Below are 13803 nucleotides of genomic sequence, written 5' to 3' on the forward strand. Positions count from 1 at the left end.
TTAATACTAAAATCTAATTTGTTTAGATGGTTACCATCGTAGATATGATACAATAGCATCACTAAAAATGTAAATAGTTACTGTGAAAAAAACATATAAGATTTATTATTTTAATGATACTGATGAAATAGTCATGAATAATATCTGTAGTACTATTTTTTATGAAAGTGCAATTTATTTGACATTACAAGATAATACTGATAAATATCAATCTTTTTTATAATCATTCCTCTTCATTCATCTTTCAAATGTTAAAATTTCTTCCACAAAATAGTAAACCTGTGTACTTTTATATGATGATATTTCCATTCAACCGGTGTGCCTTCCACACACCTGGTTTGTTTGGGGAACAGAGGATGTAATAAAGAATGAGAGATAACCTCTTCCCTCAAGGAACACACAATCTACAGGGGAAAACCACTCAGTAAACTTTTACATTGACCCAGCTACCATCGCAGATGGGAACATGGAGAAGAGGGTAGTGGGTACTTTGCTGTTCCACCCAGACCCCCTCAAGTTTCACACAGCCAAGTCCTAGCTGCTAGAATATGTGGCAGCTAAAGAATCACTCACAAATGCCTGAAATCACTGGTAATTGCCCTCAGATGCTTGGAACTCTGTCACACGAGGTTATGTGGAATCCAAAGCCTGGCCTCCTGGCCTCAGTTTGGGACAGCTCTGAAGGGCCATCTCAGATTCACAACTCCTCATGGAGTTTGCTGAGGGCTCAGTTACAACTATTTTGAGAGACAGATTCTCTTTCCACCCAATTTTGCTTTCCTCATTTCCTGTTAGGTGTTATCTCATGAGATTACCGTCACATAAGGCATCTGCATGCATCGAGTTCCTAAAGAATAAAATATCTGACCACACTCTTGAAGGATAAAAAGTGGCATATGAGCAAAACTTGAAAAGCAAACCAACAAACAATGTGCCAAAGAGAGGACATTGGCCAAAAGAAAAAAAATTTAATGGTACAGATATGTTCAATGAAGTACAAGGATCTTAGTGGTATGCATGATGGAGTTTAGGAAGCTGGAAAAGATATACTATAGTGAAGACTCACAAAAGCTTTTGCACATCAGACAAAAAAGTTTGAATTTTATCCTGAAGGCTATGGAGAGTATCATCAATTAAAACTGGAAAGATCAAATGCCCGACTTCAACAAACAGGGGCCTATTATTTTTACCTAACAAAAAATCCAAAGGTAGTATGGCTGCTGGCATTGGTTCCACAATTAACCTATATCAGAGATCAATATCCCTGCCTTCTCTTGGTTTTCCTCATGACCATAAGAGCCCATTTCCCTTTTATGCCATGGAATTTTCCTTTTGTGAGGAACGCAAAAGGTTTTCCAACACACTCTTAGTGCAGTTCTGCGGTGTGTACTTAAATTTGATAATCTTTACAGCAGAGGCAAGCCAGATAGGACACAGATTGGAATGGAGGTTGGAAGCAGGTAGCCACAGAAGTTAGGTAAGGCCACCTATGTTGCCCACAAAATTACTAAAGGATTTAGAGGGGATGAGAGGCAGGGTAACATTTGTAGGAGGGAAAACCCTGTAAATGGAGAAGTGTAAATTGGATAATGTACTAATGCAAGTAAGATACGATGAAGGCCAAAAATAATCAACATAATCATGGTAGTAGGGCTGGGAAGAACTGGAAATAAATAAGAAATACAGGCATACCTCAGCGATATTGTGGGTTTGGTTTCAGACCACTGTAATAAAGCAAGTATCACAATAAAGCAAGTTGCAATCTTGTTGCTGGAGAAGGTCTTAAAATTAGTTTGTGAAATATGCAACACCAGTGAAACGTGATTAAGCAAAGCTAATAAAATGAGGTATGCCTGAACATGGAAAGGTTTGGTCAGAATTTTGAAATTGAGATGATTCAGTTGCTGTGGGATGATAACTAAGTTTCAGAAGGCTTGAGCAATTTGATATTTGTTTCATTGACTTGCATGTGCATCCTTCGTTTGGGTATCACTGAGGTGGAACAGGCATTATTATTCCCATTTTAAAGATTTAGAAACCAATGTTCAGAGAGATCAAATGATTTACTACTCTAAAACCCCATGGGTAATGATTTTCAGAATTGGGGCTCAAATCCAAGTTTTCTGATTATTAAGTTAATCATACTTGCTCTCTGAATTGTGGGATTTAGTACAGCTCTAATAAATAATTTTCTTATTATTTGAATTGTTAGGCACTAAAATTAGTCAGCTTCTGTGGCTTTGTAAGTCCCATAAATCTCCAGGTATACAATATGGATGCTCATAGATAGTCGTTACAAGCAGAGAAAAAGAGGATACAGAAGGGGAAAGAAAAATCATCTAGAGCAGACTATATGAAATAAGTAGAAATTTATGTTCAGGTCCCTTTTGACATTTCAAGGATTGTTGTACTTTATCAATTTGGTTTTATGACCACTGTTCAAATATGTGTTTCTTTTATTTATTCATTTATTAACAAATGCTAACTATCTATAAAACACAACTCTAGAAATTGATAGTTAAGTTGAAGAAAAGCTCTATTTGAGATTATTTTTTTAATTCTGCAATTCCCTTGGAAATAACTGGATTTTTAAAAATGAGATGGAAAGCTTCAGAGATAGAACTAGGAGTCAAGAATATTTTTTCATACACATGAATTATACTGCTCATAAATGCAGAAGAAAAAAGATATTCTGTGTCTAGATGGAATTACCAGAAAATTTCCTCTCTAGAGAGATAGGTTAGAACTTATAGCACTTTGTATTTACCTGAAGTGGATATTATGGGTAGGGGGAAGAGTGGCTCTCTATTATATCCACTGAAACACATAGGTCAAAGACAAATAATTGTTAATTCTTCATAACAGTAAACCATTCGTAATCTATGAAAAAAATAATTGTGAAAATAGGACAACCCATTTAAAATGTTTGTATTGCTCAAGTTGGGGGAATAAGTGAAAAGGTAATAAAAGGGACAAGAGTTGCTAGAATTTCCCAATTGCTGTAATATAGCATAAAAGTACAAAAATATATTTGAAATCCATGTAGAAGAAAACCAAAAAGCATTAAAAGTAGACAAAGATAAAGGAGGTTAGAATGAAATACATGACTTTTTGCAAGTGAGATAGAAGCAAATTAAGAGTTTCAGTAAATTATTGGAATTTTGTTTAACACAGGAATTCATTAAATCTTTGTAAATATCTGAACGCATTGTATTTGATTCTAAATCTTTACCTGTGTTTACATTTTTTCATGTGACATTTGCTTTTCCTGACTCAACAGGGAGACATACAAACATCTTATTCACCAATTCAATAAAAATCTAAAAATATTTTAATATTTTCCTCAACAAATTTGAGGATGCATATAATGGATTCATAAGCATCTTCCTTTCTATGGTCAGACATATTATTGATATTGAAGAGATTTTCTATGCCCTTATTTTCAGACATTTTAGAAGTATTCTAGTTCAGTTTGTTATATTGTGTCTCTCCTCTATAAAGCAATTTCTACAGAATTTTTTTGAAACATTAGGTATCAATAACTAAAGTATAAATTATTTGATAAAGGGATGTGCTATATACTGAACACTTTAATTTTAATTGTCTCTCATTATGTTACTAACTATAGAGGAAGCAGCTCTTTTAAAATGATTTCTGTCTCAGACACAAAGCAAATATTTTTAAATTAACTTTTTGAGAGGCTTAACATTTAATACTTCTTTAACAGGCTAATAATGTCTTAGTTCTCAGATGTAATTCTGGGAAACATTAATTTCAGCCTTGAATTCGACTTCCTGTTGCTGAGAAATAAGGCAGATTATCACATGAAAATATTTTATAAAGCTCTACTGGAAAATAGTAAAGAAATGCAAAATTTTAATCAAGATATACTTTCATTTGAACATTACTTATTGTAAAATGAATTACAAAAATTGTATAAATATAAAAGATGTAGGTTCAAATGACAAGTTAGGGGTTTTTTTGTTTTGTTTTGTTTTGTTTTTACCTGAAAGAGGTAGTCTATAATGTATGCTTTGAATTGAATCTCTTCAGGCAATTCCGCAATATACCATGTACTTACTGTTGAATAGTTAATATCTAGGAATTAACCAAAGGACTTGAAAAAAATGAACAATATTGTATTTTCAGGACAACTATTATTTTCATGCTCACCCCACCCCCAAAAAATGATAAACAGAATGCTTAGTTCCCACATTTCCGCTCCAACTATTCTATGTTTCATCCATACCCAACTAATCATTATTCCCTGAACACTAAGTGCTTTTTAAGGTAATATTGCCTTATATAAACTGGTTTTTTTTTTCTGATACTCCTTTTACCCTTTATACATAGGATACTCTTATTTTCCAAGTTTCAATTCAAGCATTATTTCCTTTAAGAAGTCTTCTTTTCCTGATTTATCCCAGCAAAAATTAGTTCCTCGTCTTCTATTTTATATTTTTATCTCTTGGAGTATTTTAACTCTACTAGTACTTCCTTGAAATATAGTATAGAGAGATATCCTTATTTGTTTAAGACTTCCTTTTATGTTTCCAGTCAAGATTTAAAGGTTTCATCACAGTTTTACTTTACTGATTAAAATGAATCTGAAGGCTTAAGATAATTGCTGTTTTTATGGAAAATGATCTATTTTTGTACTATAAGTTATATCCAGCAATAATTGTGTCTATATGGGATAACTATTGATTTTATATATTTTCTTTTTAACTAGATATCGGGTCGTTGGGAAAGTTATGACGCATTTTTGCAATGGAAAACACAGAAAAGCATGTCATGACTTTCCCAAACGACCCAATAATTTACTGAGTTACCTTACTAACTTAACTGTTTTAAATTGATTCCTATGTGTTTTCTCAGAAGAATAATAAGGTCATCTACAAATAACAAATACATTGCCACCTCTTTTCTAATATTTTAACTCATTTTTTATTATATGTTATACATAAGAAAATTAGATATCCCCTTATATAATTGCATTGATGAGCACTTTTTCAACTTTAGAGTTGTTCTTATACCAGGTATGTTTTTCTGATTCTGATTTCATATGTTTCTGTTGTTTTACCAGTAGAAAATGGCTATTGATTGAAAATATAATATTATATGCTGAATATTATTGTATACTGAGATAATATGTTTTCCTATTTTAACCTATTAATAAAGGATACTTGATGATATTTTTTTTGTTTATGATAATGTTAAATTTAATTTGGTGGAATCACTTTATTTATATTTAGAACAAATTAATGTAACAGAAATAACATTTTTAAAACATTGAGTTGATAGAATTTTCATCTCCCCAGAAACCATATTCTTTAACTACTATTAATGTTACTATACAGATGAACCCCCTCCTTTACATATGCTGAATAACACCTACATAAATTCTTCAATCTGATTCCATCTCCTTACATCCTACAGAATTGTCTCAAAATATCTGGTAAGCTGAATATGACCTTTGTTTTTTAAACAATGTTTTAGAATTTATCCATATGTAAATATTTCTTTGGTTGTTTCAGGAGATTCAAGGAGAAAAGAGATTGAAACACATAAACTCAACGCTTAATCATAAATCTTAAAATTACAGTCTGAGACACATTTTAAAAATACCTTGTTATAAATTGTCAGAGTTCAGTGATATAAGCAGCATGTTCAAAATCACTCAGCTAATGGCTCCATTTTCTCAAGACTTTTTTACATGCTCCATTAGAGATTTTTTTGTTTAACAAATTTTTCATTTTTAAATGTTATTCTCCTCAACTCCTCACTCCACACCTTAGGAAGAGTAAGCCTCAATGGTAACTTATGAAAATCTTTTCATCATACATCAAATCAAATCTTAAAGAAAAGATAACATGATTACATTCGTGAGGAAAGGAGGTAAATATTAACAATGCCTTATAAAAAGGCCTGTGAGGTGGGGTCCTTTGAATGTCAGAAGACTAAGTAAAGAAACTTTATGCAGAGAAAAGATAAGGCGAGGGCTTCAAAATAAGAAGAGAAAGCATACCAAACCAATTTAAGACTGCTTTAGGTAGCAATTTATTAAGTTGTTATAACTTTTTGAAGGCTGGCATCTTTAGCTATTTAAGTTACAAATCCTCAACCAATACAATTGAAAAAGACTCTCTCCTTTACCAAACTTCAGTCAGGCTCCTCTAAGCCCTCTTCTTAACTGGGCCTCAACCTTTGTTTGTAAGAACTACAACTCTAAAAACAAATTATTTTATCCACCCTTCACCCTAGGAGGCTTGCACAAATACTAGCATAGTTTCCATCAGCTCCAGACTGTGTTCTAGGATGAACGCAGTCCCTTTTAAAACCTCTGAGACAGTTCAACACTGTCAAAGGGACTTACTATTTGTTTCATCCAAAACCTGAAAACAGGCTCCTGAACCTCCTCTTAGAGAAGCTCCTTTAGAAAGTCTGCAATTATAAATGCTTTCTCTGCCCATTTGAGATGCAAATCTACCACTCAAAACTGCCTCAAGGACTTAGGAGCTAACTCTATGAAATGCAAACCCCCAGCAAGACAGGGTTTGCTCTCTTAGTTCTCAGTTCCATGGAAGGATAAGCTAACTTTGTTAGGCACCTTGGTCTAATTTGCAAAACTACCTCTTGTCCTATAGATATGCTCCTTCAAATAAGCCCCTATTAACAAACCCAGATGGCCTAATCACACTGACCAATGCCCTTTGCATTTTTTTTGCAATTTTCCACTTCCCTCATTCTCCCTTACTGTTCTTTTAAAATATTACAACATCTGAGTTGAGCTGAGGTGACACTGTGGTCACTCTCTCTTCTGCTGCAGAACTACTGAATAAAATCTGTCTTGTTGTCTTTAACAAGTATCCAACTTTGTTTTTCTTTAACACCAGACCAGTGTTTCTTAAAATTTGGTGCACAAATATCATCTGAGGGCTGATTAAACACAGATTCCTGATTCCTAACCTTAGATTCTGATTTAGTAGATCAACAATGAGACCTAAAGCTCTCCATCTCCATCAATTCCCCAAGTAGAGCTAATGTTGTCCAAAAACCATACTTGCAGTAGCACTGGAACAGGTCTGTCATTTCATCTTAGTCTTTGAGAAGGAAAATAAATAGAAGAAAAAGGAAAAGATAATAAATGCACAACACAACATACACACACACATATACCCAATTGTTAAATGCGTGGTTTCTCATTTTAAGATCTTGAAACGTGTCCTCAAATAGATAAGTATCTGATCTAGTGATTTAGTTCTGATTTCCTAAGAAGAGAGGCAAGTGGGATATTGAAATCTGGGAACTAAGACAAATGTTCCTCTGCAGTTAAAATCATTTTATTCATAAATAAGTTGAATAGTTAGGACAAACTTTTCCATCAAAGCAAATTAGCTGGAGTCTGGGAGAGTCCATCATATGAAGTTTATTTATTCATTTTGTAAAAAGGAAGAAATAAAGTATGTTCTATATAGTGGAAAGCAGCAGTTTCAAAGGCCCTAAAGAGAGAGAGATTTATAGAAGGTGCAGAATTGAAAGCAGACCAGTGATTCAGGAGGCAAGGGAACAAGTCATGGGAGGAACATTAGATGAGGCATGAGTTAGGGGCTGTTTTAATAATTTAGAAGAGAAAAGAGCAGTAAGTGGGGAGTCAGGATTTAACAGATTTTAACTTCTAATGTTACCACTTTATAGACATGCCCTTGGACAAATCCCTTTAAAATTCTTAAATTCTTAGTTTCTTCACTTGTAACATGAAAAATGTTCATTTGGCCATGAGATCTTTGCCAGAACCATGTGTTTAAATTGAATGAAGACAAATTCCAAAATACACCTGGCCAGGCTTTCCCTGTGAAATCTGACTCAGTAGGTCTAGATACGGTCTGCATTCTGGAAAATTCTCAGGTAGTTCTAATGTACCCTCTGGTTTGAATACCACCACACTCAGTGATCATTAACAATCTTGTTTTCGCCTTTCCAGAACTTACACATATACAATGTTAACATGAAATGGAACCCTACTTTTTTTCTGTTCTGCAACCACCTATATAAATCTATCTGGGTACTCTAAAAAGTAGATGCCAAAACAGAATCCAACATGCAAAGATTTTGTTAGGGGAAATACTTGTGTGAAAGCAAATAGGGAGATGGAAAAGAATAACTGGGTGAGTCATCAGGTTGCTATGCAAGTCTGAACACAGAGTCAGGAAAAGAAGGAGAAAATGTTGAGTGTATGTGTTATAGTTGGCTATGTAGTGGCACATTCAACAAAGCGGTGGGAGAATCCTTGAGTTATTCTCAGTCAACACTGGAGGCAGTTTCCTCTTAGGAATGGTTTTGTCATAATATCCCCACCACACTGGGTCACAGCCCATGAGAGGTACATCCTTGGTGTAAATTTAGTGATGGGTTTCAAAGCATGGCAGTTGAAGCCTTTGATTATATATATTCCTTCAGTAGGAAGACTACAAAATGCATTGTTATCAACAGTAGACTACTCCCACTCATTCTGAGCACATGAGTTTATCTGTCCAACCAATCATATGAGCCAATACCTGGTACCTGGCACCCTAGCTCAGACAAGCAAGTTAGTTCCAAAAATCTGCTCAAGTTATTAAGGAAAATAGCGTTTTATTTTCATTGGGATCATTAGCTATAAAGACGTTTTAAGCCCAGAGCTGATTATGGATATCTCCCTCGCCATTTCATGGAGGGAGACTGACAGAGAATGAAGCCAAACTAGAAAAAGAAAAAAGGAAAAAGAATGAATGAGATCAAATATAGAGTCCTCATTATATAGATTGAACTCAAGTTCATCAGTTATACTTTCCAGTTATTTGAAATTATGAATTTTATTTCATTTTAAGCCAATTTGAGTGGGATTTATGTCAATTATAATTAAGAGTCTTGTAAAATGTAGCATATTTCTGTAAATTATATCACAGAATCTTTACAACAGACTTTAAAGATAGATATTGTTATCCTCATTTACAGGTAGGAATTAGGCCCAGAAAGATGAAGTGATTTCTCTAAGGTTATCTAAACTAGTAAGTGACTGAGCTAGGACTCAAATTCCTACTTTCTTAATTAAAACTCCACTGCCATCCAAATCAGTTAGTTTGACTGTTTTAATGTTTTTCTGTGTGTCTAATTATTGCTTTCCTGTTTAATATGAATTATAGGGCCAAATCTCTATCTGTTATAGTCACAAAACATGTGTTTACATCAAATTTAATTCTATGCCTATGTACATGGATGTAGGACCTAAATTCAGAATTTTAAAACTAATAAAATTACCAAAGTATAGTATTCTTTATTGGATTATGTATTATTGATTTTCCCCTCATAAAATTATGAAGTGGTCATATATAGCATTACTATTTATACTGTTTAATGAGTATTTTTTTGATCTGCATTTTGTTGTCACTTGACATGTGCTTCTAATTTATATAGGCCGTGTGTGCTTATGTCTGTTACTGTTTAAAGTCAAGAATGCAAGAATTTTTATACTTAAAATTGAGTGCTTCAAATTACCTTGTAAAATCGTTCTAAATGAATGCTAAAGAATGGATAGGCAGATCAATGTATACCAAAAGGTTGTTTTGTAGCTCAGGTTCAACTATGAAAACCCTTGCTCTTTATCTAAATTATGTTCATTTTATACATAATTATATGTAATATTTTTTTATATAATGACATGTAATGTTGATTTTTGTAAATGTTAATGCCAGAAATATGTGTTCCTCTTCTGGTATTTAGGGAGGTGGTGGCACCAGTAAATCCATTTATTGAGGAAACCCTTAGAGGAATTTTTAAAGCAAGAGTTACTTTTAAAAACCATCTAATCTAACCTCATTACTTTAGGGATAGAGAAACTGTGTTCTATAAATTAATGTCACCTGGTTAGTATTAGACAGATTGGCTTGAACAAGGCTGGGACTGAGATCTAGCTCTCTATAGTTCTGTTTCCTTGCTCATTCCATTGAGTCTGTTTTACAAAGGAGCAGCAAAATTGTGTTTGCTAATTCTTCTTGGATATGTTTGTTTGGTTTCCAATTATCCAAATTTTATATTTGCTTTCTATTTCTCAAAATTATATGCTATTATTGCTATTATAATTGCACATTATATTGGAGCCAGATTCTAATTTGTAACTCCCATCCCTAAATCAACCACAATAGCGTATGCATATGTAAATATGAATGTATTAATATATATATATATATATATATATATATATATATATATATATATATATATATATTTCAGATCCCCTTATTTAGACATTAAGGACACAAATTGATAAGCATTGTCAGAGTGTGGCAGCTATGGATGAAGAAAACTGAAGAGATCTAATTTTTCCTGTGACAGGTAACTTAAATTTAAAGCTTAGATTATGGAACATAGTCATTTCAATTATCCTATGGCCCTGTTTAAACATTTTCTATCTCCTCTCCCTCCCTAATTTGCCACATGTAATTTGTATGCAGTATCTCCAAAATCCATCTCCTGCCCAGTCCTACCACAATTTATTTAGACCAGGCCCCATCCTTTCTTGTCTAAGTTATTGAAAACACCTATAAACCAATCTCCTTTTTGCAATCTTTTCACCCTCTAAGGTATGCCCTACTCAGCAAGCAGTGATCTTTATAAAAGTCAAATCTGATGAAGTCAGTGTGATAAATCCCTAGAGTCCTTAATAAAAGTTCAAACTATTAGTATGGCATGAAGGGCCCTCTAAGGTCTCGATTTTCTTATATCTTATCTCTACCCCCTTTCTGCTTTATCATCTAATATCCAGAAATTATATCAATTCTCCAGAGGTTTCACACTTGTAAACGTTCCCACAGGATTCTTCCACAATCTAAAATATTCCTTTTCCTACATTAGCACCCATAATAGCTCATACTTCCTTCAAGGTACAGCTTAGATATTACCTGAAATCCTTTATTAACCACAGATTCTCAGTTAGGTGTCCATCCTTTGTTCTCAAATAGCACCCAGCAAACACTTCGATATATCATCTATCATAGCATATAGTAATCATCTATGTATGTGCTGTTCCTCACTGAACTATACAATATTTGGAAGTATATGTAATCTCTCTCATTATGACATCCTACCATGAATATGATACTCAAAATATTGGTTGAATGACTATTTCTCTGACACTCTCTAGTGTCAGTTTCCAGGGATCTTCAATTTCCATTCAGATCCTGGGAGTACACACACATCAAGCTTTGTTTCATAACAGATTTTGTGAATGTTTTAACCACAAAAAGACCTAGCCTTTGCCTTAAGGAAACGAAAGCACATTTTTGCAGTTGGCCATTCCTTTGAAAGCGTGGAGGCGCTAAGACAGGATTGCAGGCAGTTGCAAATGGACAGCGGTGTTCTGAGGAAGTCACCCTCTTAGTCCAGCCTTATATCCTCATCCAAGTTTCTCAGCATAATGTTATAATCTTTGAACTACTCATCATTATAGTAACATTAAAATAACCTACTATAATATATCCAAGCCTCAGTTTTATGAGTTAAATGGCAATAAACTACTGGCTTTTTGAGATCATTTTTTGAAATAACCTGCAAATGAACTTATTTTAGCTTGCTGTTTCAAATTATAGTTCAGTAATTTAGTCATATTTACCCTCCTAAAGATTTATATAATCTGAACAAAATAATAATTAAAAAAATGTTTAATAGATGGCACTGGAGACTGACAAAACATTTAGAACCTGGAGAGGACTTTACTATTGAAAGACAATGAGAAACTGGTAAGATGTGAGAGTTTACAGCCGTTTTGTCTGGGGTCAACCTTAATCTTCACTTGGCTCCAAGAGCAGAATGCTGCAGCCTTAATAATATAAGGAGTCACAGGAGAGTTTGGGATGGCGGAGCAGCCAGAATGTTAGGAGTAAATGCAGGAAGCAAGAAATCAGCAGAAGGGTTAAGCCCCACCATTTGCAGATAAAATCTACACAAATTTTTGCAGATCACTAAACTGTTCATTCATACAAAGACCTCAGGGACAAGGAAAAAAATTTTAATAAACATCAGTCAAAAGTTTCAATAAACTAGCATAGATTTAAACTGTTGTATATTAAAGGGAGAAAGATTATACAGTTTGAGTCCAGTAAAGTTAACTTGGTAGACAAGTCATACTTCAGCGAAACATAACAACTGGATTTAGAGGCTCTACAATGATTCATTCATGATGTCTAGGATACAATTAAAAGTCATTAAATATACAAAAAGTGATAATAATATCCATATCCCTTTCAAAGCAGCCAATAGCTAACCTCCCTGAGAGGACCTATATATTACAACTAACGAAGAATTTAAAGCAGCTACAATAAATACATTCACAAACTCAAAGAAAAATTACATACAACAAAGAAGAATCACAGAAGAAAAACAGAAACCATAAAAGAAATGGAAATCATATAGTTACTAATACTATACTGTATATTTGAAAGTTGCTCAAGAGTAGATCTTAAAAGTTCTCAACACACACAAAAAATTGTAACTCTGTATGTTGACAGATGTGACCTAGACATACTATAGCACTCATTTCAGAATATATACAAATATTGAATTATTATTTTGTACACCTAAAACTAATATAATGCTATTTTTCAATTATATATCAAAAACTCTATAAAAAAGTACAGCAAGGGCCGGCTGAGTGGCTCAGTTGGTTAAGAGCTCGCTCAAGAGTTTGAGCTCTGAGCAACAGCGGTTCGAGTCAGCCCGAGCTGAGCAGCCTCTGAGCTGCCAACAGGTGGCAGGATGGCTCAGCTAAAATAAAATAAAATAAATAAAATAAAAAAATAATAAAAATAATAAAAAAGTACAGCAGCTGAAATTTGAAAATATTACTTTATGGGCTTAACAGAAGAGTAGAAAAAGCAGAAGGAGTTAGTGAATTTGAAAAAATACCATTAGAAATTACCAAATCTGAAGAATGCAGATTAAAAGAATTAAAAATTAAAAAAAAATGAATAGACTTGAGAGACCTGTAGGATACTCATCTAACATCTGTGTAAATAGTGTCCTAATAAAAGAGAAAATTGTAAGATAAAAAGTAATGGCCAAAATTTTCCTAAATTTGGAAAAGCATCAACAAATATATCCAAAAGCTCAATAAGACCCAAGCAGGAAAAATGAAAAGAAAGCCACGTATAAGTAAAACATAGCCCAATAGCTGAAATCTCAATATAAAATGATAACCTTTAAAGTAGCAACAATAAAACTGTACCTTAAATACAGAAGAATGATAATACAAAAGACAATGACTTCTCAAAAGACACATTGAGGCCAGAAGATGGTAGTCAAAGGAAAAGAAGTATTTTCACACTGAAAAACAATGATAATATGATAATAATAGCAAAAAAAATGGGGGAATAAAACTGTAATGTTGCAAGTTTCCTATATTATTTCAATATTATTTCAATAAAGTTTCCTATAATATTTTCAATATTAACTCTAAGAAAATTGTGATAAAATAAATTTGCATACTTTAATTCCTAGAGCAATCATTAGAAATAATACAAAAATAAATACCTAAAAAAAGCAATTATAAAACAAAATTCAATATAGGAAACATTAGAGTAACCTAAAAGGAGGTAGGAAAAGAGGAGTAGAGAAACAAAAACCTTGTAACATTACAGAAAAAAATAACAACATTTCAAACCTAAATACAATTATATCAATAATCACATTAAATATAAATTGCCTATTATAAAACACTAATTAAAAAGAAAAGGATTTCAGTCTTGATATAAAAAAAGCAAAATTGTT

This window comes from Hipposideros armiger, unplaced genomic scaffold, assembly GCF_001890085.2.
Source record: "Hipposideros armiger isolate ML-2016 unplaced genomic scaffold, ASM189008v1 scaffold_115, whole genome shotgun sequence".
Classification (NCBI taxonomy): domain Eukaryota; kingdom Metazoa; phylum Chordata; class Mammalia; order Chiroptera; family Hipposideridae; genus Hipposideros; species Hipposideros armiger.